This window comes from Mytilus trossulus, chromosome 5 (assembly GCF_036588685.1).
Source record: "Mytilus trossulus isolate FHL-02 chromosome 5, PNRI_Mtr1.1.1.hap1, whole genome shotgun sequence".
In the NCBI taxonomy this organism is placed as follows: domain Eukaryota; kingdom Metazoa; phylum Mollusca; class Bivalvia; order Mytilida; family Mytilidae; genus Mytilus; species Mytilus trossulus.
This window is the reverse complement of record NC_086377.1, coordinates 16,541,758-16,555,245: the sequence shown is the minus strand read 5'-3', so window position 1 is coordinate 16,555,245 and position 13,488 is coordinate 16,541,758. Positions and strand designations below refer to the sequence as shown.

At 31.3% G+C, this 13,488-nt stretch overlaps 1 long non-coding RNA gene across 1 annotated transcript; it reads left to right on the top strand.

Annotated features, from left to right (window-relative positions):
• Window positions 1-6,980: 6,980 nt before the first annotated feature.
• LOC134719457 (uncharacterized) lies at window positions 6,981-12,594 on the top strand. The gene is made up of 3 exons (XR_010107590.1): window positions 6,981-7,189; window positions 9,970-10,067; window positions 11,421-12,594. It is a non-coding gene; the product is annotated as an uncharacterized LOC134719457 (long non-coding RNA).
• Window positions 12,595-13,488: the final 894 nt, after the last annotated feature.

Here is a 13,488-nt window from a genome sequence, read left to right as displayed (position 1 = left end):
GAAAAACTGTTTTCAGTCCTGAAATGGTTTGGAAGACTGTTCCATAAAGTAGCAGCAGCAAATTTGAACGATTTTTTACCGTAACGGGTTGACTTTACCTGTGGAATTTCAAGAATATTTACATACCTGAAAGAATATTTAGACTTTTTGACATTCACCAAATTTTGTAAGCACACAGGAGCGATGTTGTTTATAATTTTAAAAGTTTCTAGAGCCATTGTTCTTATCCGTCTGATCTGCAAGGAAGGCACCTTAGCTTTAAGTAAGAGGTCCTCGTAGGAGCTGGTAAAATCCTCATAAACAAAACGGAGTGCTCTTTCCTGCACCTTTTCTAGTTTTTTGGAATTTTTCTCAGTGCAAAAATGCCATGCCAAAGGGCAAAAATTAAAATTACTAAGAATAAAAGTATGAAATATAGTAAGTTTACTAAGTCTATCCAAAAATGAGCCTAAACGTTTTAAAACATTTAATTGCTGTGATGCCTTCCTACAGATTGAGCTGATATGAATATCAAAATTTAGCTGGTAGTCTATTTCAATGCCTAATAATTTTACTGTTTTTTCACATGTGAGGTTCGAATTTTGAATATGTATAGATGGGTTCTTTTCAAAGGTCTTTTTGCCAACAGCCAAAACTTGAAATTTGTCAGGATTTGCTTGCATTTTATTTACCCTGAACCACTCAATAAGTGTTTTTGAATCAGATTCCAAAGTTGAAATTAATAAATCGAAATCTGGAGTACAAAAAGATAAAAGTATTGTCATCTGCATAGTTATATAAACTACCATTTTTAATAAAAAGAAAAATATCATTTATAAATATATTAAACAACAATGGCCCTAGTATCGAACCCTGTGGTACGCCTTTATGGATGTCAGCCCAACCACTCAGAACATTGTTGACTTTAATTTGCTGTTTTCGATTAGATAAATAGGACTTTAAAAGAGCAACTGCATTGGGGGTTAAACCATATGCTGATAATTTATCTAGCATAATATTGTGAGGCAGGCAGTCAAAAGCCTTAGAAAGATCCATTAATACTGCTGCAATGTACTGGTTTTTATCAAGAGCTTCTCGCCAGTCTTCTAACACTCTGAGAAGTGTGGTCTGACATCCATGTCCACGTCTAAATGCACACAAAAATGGATTAAATATTTTATCAAAATAATCAGTTAATTGAATTTCATATATTTTTTCAAAGATTTTAGAAAATATGGGTAAGACACTAACTGGTCTATAATTTGTTTTTAATAATGGGTCACTTTTTTTATGAAGGGGGGTCACTTGGGCTTCTTTAAGTTTATCGGGGAAACAATTATTATCAATTGACAAATTTACAAGAGTTGTCAGCTGTGGTGCAATATAAGATTTACAATTTTTCACTATTTTTGCTGGAATACCATCAGCTCCTGTAGCCTTCTTTATGTTTATTTTATTCAAAATTTTTTCAACATTTTCATTTGATACTTTTTTAAATTCAAAATCAGAATTATGCTTTCTGTTATCCAAAATTTCTTTTATACTAGGGTGATTTGAGGGGTCATATACAACATCTGCTCCAATCTTGTCTGCTACTGTGGAGAAAAAATTATTAAAAACATTTGAAATTTCATTTGAACAATTTACAATTTTGTCATTTTCACATAATAAAATTTTTTGCTCTCCACAGTTCCCTTTTTTTGAGAAAAATGGTTTGACTGTTTTCCAAAAATCGCAAGATTTTGACCCACCGGAGCAACGTTCTAAAAAGTATACTTTTATTGATTTTCTCTTTATCTTTGTTACCAAATTTCTTTGTTTTATAAATTTCTCCCAATTTTTGTCACTCCGGTTTTTAGTATATTGTGAATAAAGCATTTGTTTTCTATAAATGGCCCCTCTCAGTTCTTTATTCATACATGGAAGTGGTTTTTTTCTTTGAACCCTAGATTTTACAGGTGCATGTTTATTTAATATGTTTTTAAAATCTTCCTCATAATCATCATATATTCTATTTAAATCTTTTTCATTACAATTTTCTGAAATCTTTATTTTCTGTAAATCATTTGTAAATTCATCAATATCAAAAGTTTTGTAACTTCTATATGTTACATCCCTGCGTTTTATTAGATATTAGATACAATATATATGTCTCTGGTTCTGGTATTATACGATAAGTCAATTTCTTTTTCATGCAGTGTCATGAAATATAATGGTTTTATGCATATCAGCCAAGAGTGTGCGTAACATTTTAATAAACTATTCAACACTATATACACGTTATGTGAATTTTATTAAAATCGATGAAGAACATGAATTTGGCAGCTAGTGCCCCTTAAACAGGTAAAGTTCAATTAACAAATTCTGATCTACTGGCATTCAACCCCAAATTACTTATTGCTGTATGTTGATAAATGTGATTGTATATCGTCAATACCTCAACATCGAGAATACGTTTTATCGGACCACAGATGAATTATCACGTTTTGATTTTCTTTAATTACAGATAAATGTATTTTAGGTTCAGGAAGTGATTTATTCTTTGGGTACGTCTAAACAACCGCTCATGACCTCCTGAGTGCATTCAGGACATAAAAAGTGCACTCAGGACCCATTACCATCATCGTATCTGCACACATGATGGATGTTTATATTCGTTATACGCTTCTTATTTTAGAATTAAATTTTGGGAGAATTTGAAATCGCAGGGGCGGATCTAGCCATTTAAAAAAGGGGGGTCCTAACCCAGGACAAAAGTGGAGGTTCAACTACATGTCCCCATTCAAATGCATTGATCGGCCAAAAAAAAGGGGGGGTCCAACCCCCGGAACCCCCCTCTGGATCCGCGCCTGAATCGAACTTAGATAGATATGCTAATTATTATAATAAAATAATGAGGGCACGTGTCACTGATTACACAACTACTGAGCCATGAACTATCCAACAAAATTGATTGGATTATCTTTATTGTTTTTTTAGGAATTGTATTGTTAGTTCAGTTTTACCTTTAACATGAATTTGCATATAGAAAAATAAAATATCTCTTTCGATGTACTTTTTCAGTTTATTTTTCATGATGACGGGTAAATATATTTGTTGTGTTTTGCAGTTCACGAATAAATAAAATTATTTTATATATAGTTGCGTTTTTTCTGTAACAAGTTCGATTTTTGTTTTTCAGTGTGATTCTTTTCTCTCTCTCTCTAAATCAAGTTTTTCAACAAACACAATGTTGAATCAGAGACATATAATACACAGAAATCTCGCGAGATTTAAATCTGGCCGAGTGAAATCACGGGATTTCGCCGAGTTGCCAATCTCTTGTATTATATGTCTCTGGTTGAATGAATATCAAATTTTATTGAATTTGTATATCTTTATTCTCAACAAACCATTATACGAAAACTTAGTCGTGGCTTGAACGGATTTCGTGTCAATAAACTGTCTTCGAAATAGTCTTTCTCGCTGTAACAAAAATCATTTTTTCAAATTAAATTTAGAATCTTACTACAGTCTAACTTACATATTGTAATAAATAATAAATAATTATACCCAAAATATCATAATTTTCAAAAAACGGAGACGAAAACGGTGAAAAGTTCATTTTCAAAATTTATTTTCACATTGAAATTCGTTTCAGGCTTGTGAAACTGGACAAAACGACTTTAATTAGAGAAAAAAAACCTTAATAAATGCGGATTTCTTAAAACATTCGTATAACTCAAGAAAGAGATTCCTGGACAAGTTCCATAAAAATGAGAAATAACATCTAACTACATGTATATGAGTTTGATTGTTTCAAAAATGTACGGCTTTTACAGTTAAGAACGAATTCCATATACAAATCTTTAATTAATATAAATTCTTTAAAAGTATGAACATTTATTTCCCTTTTCAAACTCGTGCAAAGAATTAATTACTGCGGGTCCAGGACAGGATAATAAAATTAAGAATAAAACTTTAAAATTTATGGAACGAAATTTTAATAAAATACGAAAATCTTAAAACCTCGTGATTTATTCATTTTAAACGTCACAATATTACTTCCCGCATGGTCACACTGTACTAACAATACAATCTATAAACAATAAAGATAATCCAATCAATTTTGTTGATTGGATAATTCATGGCTCAGTAGTTGTGTAATCAGTGACACGTGCCCTCATTATTTTATAAGAATTAACATATCTATCTAAGTTCAAATTCTACCAAATTTAACTCTAAAATAAGAAGCGTATAACGAATATATGCATCCATCCTGTACATGCGATGACTATAAAGGTCCTGAGTGCACTTCGTATGTCAAGTGTGCAATCAAGAGGCCCTTCAAGCGGTGTTTAGACGTACCGTTATTCTTCTGGAGGCTTCAAATTTGTTTTATCAATAACTTAGTCTTATACACAAGGAGACATTTTTTTTGACAGCATGCTGAACCCCAGTTAATGAGCAAACACAAATCTGAGACTTCTATAACACATGTGTTATAGTAGTCTCAGCACAAATTAAGAAAGAAAATCGTTTACAATTAAATTTTATAGAAGGAAAAATAGGGGGGCGGGGGTAATAAACAAATTTCATTTACGCTCACATACTTCTAAAAAATATTTGCATATGTAAGCTCTCTATAGATAATGTTGAACTATTTCAGGAGTTTTGAAAAAAAGAATATATATACAGGTTAATTTCGACTAAAGTAGTGATTCTTTTTATAGATTTGGTACCTCAGTTTCGACTCAACATTTCTTTTTGAATTGTTAGATGGCAAACTCTTTAGGAGAATATTGTATCTGTTCTTTATGTAATTATGGTGATATTGGCGATAAGATTCATTATTTTATAACAAGGCCTTGTACAAATCCTTGATTATAGAATGTTTGGCAATATAAAAAGACGAAAGTAGACAAAGCTTCATTAAGCAGGGTTTCACAAGTTGATCTCCAAGCGGCCCACATTGTACATCGAATAAGATCTATATTTTTCAACGTTTTCAAAATGAAATAACTTGAATTGAAAATCTCCCAACTGTGAAAATTTGTTATTTCTAAACGTCTTTAATTATTATTTCGGAAAGAAAAAAAATATTTAGCATATTCATATAATTTCATAATTTTTTCCAAGGAAACCTTTTTTTTTTGCAAAGTTTACTTCTATATAATTTTAACCATCACCAGCGACATATTCTCTGCCATCACCAATTAGTCCTTATTATTAAAGATCAAATGACAAATTCAAATGATGATTGGTATATCGTATTAAATATGACCATCGGTCATCCGTGACGTATCCCGAATAACGGCGCATACCGATAGATAGATAGGTTATTAATTAGCGTTTCGCAATTTAAATTTCATCAAGGCGACTTAATTAAACCAGTTACTATACAAATCTTGAAAAAACGATGTACATGTACTTTTTAATATTTTCAAAACAAATTACGAAAACGTTTAGTGTAAAAATCACCGAATATAAATGTTTCTTTCTGCCTAAAATATATTTGCAGGTTTTGGCATTTGTAAATGACTTTAACGTGTTGGAATCCTAATGCAAAAGACAGTCGATTCAAACTGAAATAACTTCTTAAAAGATGGTTTGATTTTTCCAGAGACACATGTATTATATGTCCATGCAGAGACATATATGTGTATATATGTCTCTGGTCCATGTATTATATATGTCTCAATACATGTATTATATGTCTCTGAACAAAAAAACAAAATAACAAAATTATAAAATAAGTTATCAATCTAATGTAAACCCTGAACTCTCATTATTATATATACATGTCCTAAGTTACTTAATGTCCTGTGTGCAACAAAAGCTGTTCTTAGTTATATGCATACTATGTATCAGTGGCGGATCCAGGGGGAGGGTTTCGGGGGGTTGGAACCACCCCTTTTTTGTACGATCAATGCATTTAAATGGGGACATATGGTTGGAACCACCCCCTCCCCGTTTTGTCCTGGGTTGCCCCCCTTTTCAAATTGCTGGATCCGCCACAGAGGTATATTTATATATATGTGTTTATCAGACCAAATGACTTCCCAATTAGCAGAGGCGGATTTCGTTTTTTTCCAGCTGCACCCCCTTAATCTTGGGAAACAAATGGTAGATTATATAGGGAATCACGGAAGCATGACTGGACGTGACCCCTCTAAGGCAGTCAATGAGTCCCCACTTATGAACATTTCTGGATCAACCATTGCTTAGTTCTAGTTATCTTAGGTCCTAGTGTGAACTAAAGCCAATGGGTCTTTTTAAACACATCTTAATTCATACATGTATATACGTTTTCTCACGGATTTGTTCATGCAATTTTGAAATTATTTTTACTCAATGCGTAATTACTGAAGTTTATATATATTTGCTTCTTTTCTTCTTAATTTCATATAAATTATTTTTGGATTTTTTTTCTTCGAAAAATTAGTGGTGTTGAAATAGGGAATGGACACAGATACCTTATCACATTTAACAAAAGAAATGTTGTATAATGTCATCAATCTGTATTACACGTAGACAGGATGTTCTCTAGAAAACTATATGTTATACACACCCGAGAATACACGCACTGTCGTAATGGAAAATTACTGTATGTTATAGTTACCTGTAATCAGCTTTGCAACACCATGTCATAACAGTTCAAAAAGATTTTCTCCAAATCAAAATGGAATATTCATTTTTTCTTTAAAATGTAAAACTTTAAAAAAGAAGACTTTGACAAAACTATGAAATAGAAAGAATTGAACAATTTAAAATCGTATTTTAACAAAGATTTAGATATAATTTTACAACGATCCTTAAAAAATAACCAACCAAACGTTGAATCAAACGATATGAAACTACGCAGTTTTACATCAAAATACTGACACACACCAGTTTGCCACCTCAGTATGCAAGGCAAGGGTGCTTTTTAGCATTATTATTTTAAAATCTTAAGAGATTCCCCAGCAGTTACTTGCAAATTTAACTCTAAAATGAGAAGTGTATAACGATCTATAACGAATATATACATCCATCATGTGTGTAGATACGACGACTATATAGGGTCTGTCATGAGTGCACTTTGTATGCCCTGCATGTGTGCACTCAGGAGGTCCTCCTGAGCGGTGTTTAGACGTACCGGGAAAATCTTATCTGATTCATCGGTTACACTCCCCTGTCACCAGTGATTCTTTTTCGCTGACATTCTGAAAAAGTATTGTGTAGTCCCTGTGTAAGTGTTGACTCTCAATTTGCACATGTGATTTTTTAACACTCCCTTGACTTCTGAAAACAACAGTTATTCAGTTCACTGATTCTGTAATCTGTAATCTGTAATATATATTCTGCCAATGTAGGCACACCTCTTCCGAGTATTGGTTTTTCACATCATGAATAAAAATATCTTCCACCAATATCACTATACACTATTTACATTGTTCATCATATTCTTGACGATAAAATTGGACTTAATGTCAATATCATCAAATCATTAAATATTTTAAAATGGATTAAGATGGAAGGTAAACGAACAGAAAGCCACAGGACATTCCGACAAAAAGTCACAGGACAAAAAGTCAGACACATGTCTGACTCAGACATAAAGTAACAAATGTGATAGGACAAAAAGTCACAAACAATTTGTTGACAATTGTTTGAATATAAATGAAAAAAAGGTCTTGAAATATCTTCTTTTTATTACATGTATATACATACATCCATTTTTAATTTAAAGAAATTGTTCATAATAATATAAAAAAGAAGATGTGGTATGATCGCCAATGAGACAACTGTCCACAAGAGACCAAAATGACACAAACATTAACAACTTTAGGTCTTTACGGCCTTCAACAATGAGCCAAATTAAAATAGATGTGGTATGATTGCCAATCATGAATGAGACAACTGTCCACAAGAGACCAAAATGACACAGACATTAACAACTTTAGGTCTTTACGGCCTTCAACAATGAGCCAATATAAAAAAGATGTGGTATGATTGCCAATGAGACAACTGTCCACAAGAGACCAAAATGACACAGACCTTTACAACCATACTAATACTTTACAGCCTTCAACAATGAGCAAAGCCCGAGGTAAAGCCCATACCGCATAGTCAGCTGTACAAGGCAATCATACCATATTAAATTATGAATTTTTACAAAGTCTATTTTTATATGCCATGTCCTTTGTAACAGTTGTATTATTCCATCAGGTCCTTAGTGCACATTTTTGTTCTTAGTGCACTAAGGAGGTCCTTTGCGGTATTACTACGGACCCCATATATTTGAAAATGTTCAAAATACTGTGCATTATAGGTACATGTATCAAATTGAACAACAATTGTCATATATATAAAAAGAATAAGTTATCTGGTATGAAATATGTCCACTGGAACAACAAATGGAAGTTTTTAACGACCTTGACTGGCTATACAGCCTAGTTGCACGGTCGGTCAAATGGAACGACCGAGCAAGTGCTATATATATATTATAGCCAGTCATGGTCGTTAAAAACTTCCATTTGTTGTTGTCCACTGAAAATAAGCTCTTGAAAATATAATGGATGAAATAGCAAGTAAAGGATGAAATTAAATTGGATGAAATGTGTCAATTTTTTTGGTAAAGTAGTATGTCAGAAGTTGTCAAACTTAATTATAGACCCTTCAGGGGCGGATCCAGCCATTCTAAAAAGGCAGTTCCTAACCCAGGACAAAAAAAGGGGGGGGGGGTAATTACATGTCCCCATTCAAATGCATTGATAGTCCAAAAAATGGGGGGTCTTTGACACATTCCCCATTTCCATTCTCAATTTTATCATGTAGTTGTCGTAGTCCAAAGACACTTGGTTTTCACATAATTACTTAAAGTATAAGTTAACAGAAATCTACGAAACTCAAACACAGGGTTTGTGACCAGAGTTTAGGAATTACATGAATTAGGGGCGAAAAGGGGCCAATATTAAACTTGTTTGATTTTATTGAAAATTGAATTATTGGGGTACTTTGATATATATATATATTCCAAATCTAACTGTGATTTAGATTCCTAGTTTTTGGTCCTGTTTAAATTGGTCTATCTTAAGGTTCAAAGGGTCCAAAATTAAACTTATTTTGATTTTTATAATATTTAAATTCTTGGTGTTCTTTAATATGCCGAATCTGAATATTTACTTAGATTTTTAGTATGGGCCCAAATTCAAGTTGGTCCAAATTGGGGTCCAATATTTTACTTTGTTTGATTTCCAAAAAATTGAATATATGGGGTTCTTTGATATGCTGAATCTAACCATTCATTTAGATTTTTGATATTCTGGCCCGTTATCAAATTGGTCCACATTGAGATCTAAAGGGTCCAAAATTGAACTTTTTGACTTCATCAAAAAATGAATTATTTGGGTTCTTTGATCATGTTGATATGCTGCATCTAACCATGTATTAAGATTTTGAATATTGGAACATTTTAGAGGTTAATTGTCAATTTAAAATTTTTAAGTACTTGGACCACATTCATTCAATGTCAGAAACCTATGCTGCATCAACTATTGAATCACAATCCAAATTTAAAATTCAGAGTTGTATCCAGCTTGAATGTTGTGTCCATACTTGTCCCAACTGTTCAGGGTTTAAAGTTTACGTTTGTATCAAGCTGAGCCATGCATAGCATTCTTGTTGGTTATTTATATATATTAATTTCAAATTTCGACGAGTGAGACACATACAGATTATACCGTAAACAATATTTCAGAGTTTAACGCAGTCAAGCAAAACAAATCATAGAAGAATAGTTGAATCATGTTTTTGTTGTCCAATGAAAAATTAGTACAAACAAGAAGAAAAAGTATGGGAATGTTTGTTTTTTAAACTATTGACCAGGGTGAAAGTCTTTGAAAGTCATGACTGACAAAAAGTTTGTGAAATGAAATAGCACAAATATTCCATTCAAATTAAATATTATTGTATATAAAGAAAATACTGATGTTTGATAATAGTTTTTACCTTTTTCATGTTTTATAGGACAAGAAATATATATAGAAAAATAATGAAAAATATAAACAGTTTCAATAGAAATGAGCGACAAAACAAGATAAACAGAATACAACAAGGCCTAAATGGTAAGACCACTTCTATAAACTGTAAATTCAGAAATTATTGCTAGCATTTATTATTGTGATTTTTTAGGGAAATGACAACCAATGACAACTCATTGTGATTACAAAAAAAATCTGCATCAATTATATATACATGATATATATATATGTTTCTGTTATCAAAATATGATTTTTTACATTACTCACATTACTAAAAACCTCTGGATGATTTCTGAATTACAGTAATAAACATGATAAAAGTAATTGCCTTTGAATGATGACTCTTATAAAAATAAGAAGATGTGGTATGGTAAATGAGTGACTTAACCACTAGAGTTAAAAAAAGTGGATGCAAGAAATTAAAGGCCAATGATGGACTGGCCTTCAATAATGAGACAACACTTCCTTTATAAGTCAGCCAATAAAGATCCCAACATGAAAAGATTTAAACAATCCAATTTAGTTCTGACAATATGTTCAAAAACAATAACAATTAATAAAAAAAAAATCATGTCTGTGAGCACTCAACCTCTTACCTGACCATAATATAGGACAGTGGTTCAAATAACACAACATATGAACATTCTATATCAACTTTTGCAAGTGGCTAAACTTTAAATATCACTGCAAGGGACTAAACAACGAATATTAAATCTTGGACATAAAGCACTGAAATAAGAGAACTCATATAAAGCATGACAAGTAAGAATATCAAATGAAAGATTCTCAAATGTTAAAGTCATATGAAACGAGTGAGTGAAGAAAAATAAAGTTTGTCCAATTTTTGAAGCAATGCATGTATACATCATAAACCTCATTCACAAGTATATCATATAAATCGTCAATTTTTTTGTCTCTCTGTTTGTTATGATTGAACAAATAATGCTGCTCATTAAATGCCGTGTTTTGAAGCTGAGTTTTACCGATTGTCACCTTATAGTAAACAAATCCCAAAAAGCATGGGTATTGAGCACGTGTTTAACATGTATAATCAGCTATTTGTTTATTTCAATGACAGATCTTTGCATATTTTGTGGTCACCGGATTTTTACGAGGAGGGTTACGCTCGGGTCACTATGCATATGGAAAATATATATCGGCGTATTGCTTCCTGGAAGCAAGCAATTAAAAATAAGTAAACTTCTTCTAAATGTGGACAAATTAAAGAATTTTCCTCAGAAAAAAGTATATGTACTTAATTTGTACATGTATAATGAAAACTATCCATTTAGTTATAAAAAACATGCATATTTTTTTTTAATTTGAGATTTCTTATGACTTTAATTAAAACATGATAAAATAAGCTTATTTATATTTCTGTTTTTTTATGCATTTATCAGGTTTATAACTTAATTTTTTTATTTTGTGAATTTATAGGTCAAATATCTTGGTTTTTATGATCATCGTCAGGTCCTGCAAGTCTATACTGAAGAGGAAACTTATTTATTAATACTTTTCTACATAATGTGCTAATTGGATTAATTAATGTGAAATGAACTCAATTGTGTGTTTTTCTGGAAAAAGAAATAGAAAAAATTCTACAAAATTGCTATAAACAAAATGGAGTACTATCAAAGATGCACAAGAACACAATGGTGTAAAATGTAACAACCTACATATTCACTGATGGATTATGGAGAAATTAAGAAAAAAAATAGTATCGTTGTCATGTTTGTTGTTGAAATAAACACATGCGTTATCCATTCATGTACATAATATTATGTACATGGCTCTCCATCATATCAAATATACAGAGAAGATGTTTGAAGAACAAGTTGCCAAAATTTATTCAACCAATTGAAGGAAGATGTCTTGTGGATGGAATTATTTATGCACTGAACTGTTATGTAGGGGTTAGAATAATTATACACAGCAGCTGAAACAGAAGACAAGTTAATTTGACATGAAAAGTGTTTATTTTATTTAATATGCAAATATAAGCACAATATTAATAACATCACAAATAGTATGATATTCAGTGTTTTGCTTATTATTGTATTGTCTTAAACATGTTAAACAGTCAGCCTTTTGTTTTTGTATGTTTAATACTCACCATGAAAAATTGTATTAAAGTTTATATTAATATCTTTTGTATCAATAATTCAGTCTAGGAGAAAATATATTTATACTGTTTGTACTGTTATGAAATTTCCATAGAGGAAAAACATTTCCTTAAGGGAAATTTGATGTTCAGAATTTTCCTAAGAGGAAATTTGAAGAACAATGATTTCCTTAGAGGAAATTTCCTCAAAGGAAAATTTGAAGCGGCAAATTTCCTCAAAAGAAAAAGAATTTCCTCAATGGAAATAATTATGTAGCAAATTCCCTAAGGGAAATCTTTTTCCCTTGAGGAAAACTCTTTTTCCTCTAAGGAAATTGTTGAAAAAAGGGGCATAACTTTTTCAACAGTGGTGCTAGAGCCAAACATTTTTAGGACAAATATCAGAGAACCAATACCAATCAAGTTATCAACTTTATTTTGACTTAACTCCAAAAATTAAGGTGACAACTTTTGCACTCAGCTGAATTGCAAACTTGTCCCAGATACTGTTAATATTCTTATACAAGACCTGTTTATTGTCTCTTGCTTATGATCTTAGATATATATTATAAATGCTGTATGTTTATGCTTAATACCTTAGATATATTATTGCTGTATGTTGATTGTCACTTGCTTATGACCTTAGATACATTATTGTTGTATGTTGATTGTCACTTGCTTATGACCTTAGATATATTATTGCTGCATGTTTATGCTTATGACCTTAGATATTATATACTATTGCTGTCTGTTGATTGTCTTTTGCTTATGACCTTAGATATACAATGTATAATATTGCTGCATGTTTATGCTTATGACCTTAGATATACTATTGCTGCATGTTTATTGTCACTTGCTTATGACCTTAGATATACTATTCATGTTATTTGTGCAGGTTTATTGACATTTGCTTAAGTTATTTTATTGCTGTTAGTTTAATTTTCTGTTTTTGTTTCATACATTTTTACTTGATGGTGTTATCTCAGTGAAAGATGAAATATTAAAACACATGTGCCTTATTTGTTATACCAATTGTAATGTTTTTTTCTTTTTGAAAATGATATTCTCAAATGTACATAACTTAAATTAAGAAGTGTTGAAATTAAGTAAGGATATGGTATGTGATTGCCAATGAGACAACTAAAAACCAGAGATAAAGGTATTTTCAGCCAGTGACTGAACAGCCGTCAACAATGAGCAAGACCTATCAACATTTAAATGTCTGCATGAAAAAAACACAAAAACATTCAAATGGATAAACATAAGACACTGTGTGAAAGCTAAATATGCAAAACTATATATACTGAAAATTCAGAAATTATTGCTAGCAATTGTAAGTGCGATTTTTCTCAATTTCTTATTTTTTTGTGTGCAAAATTTAGAATTATCCTGTTTAGTTCATAA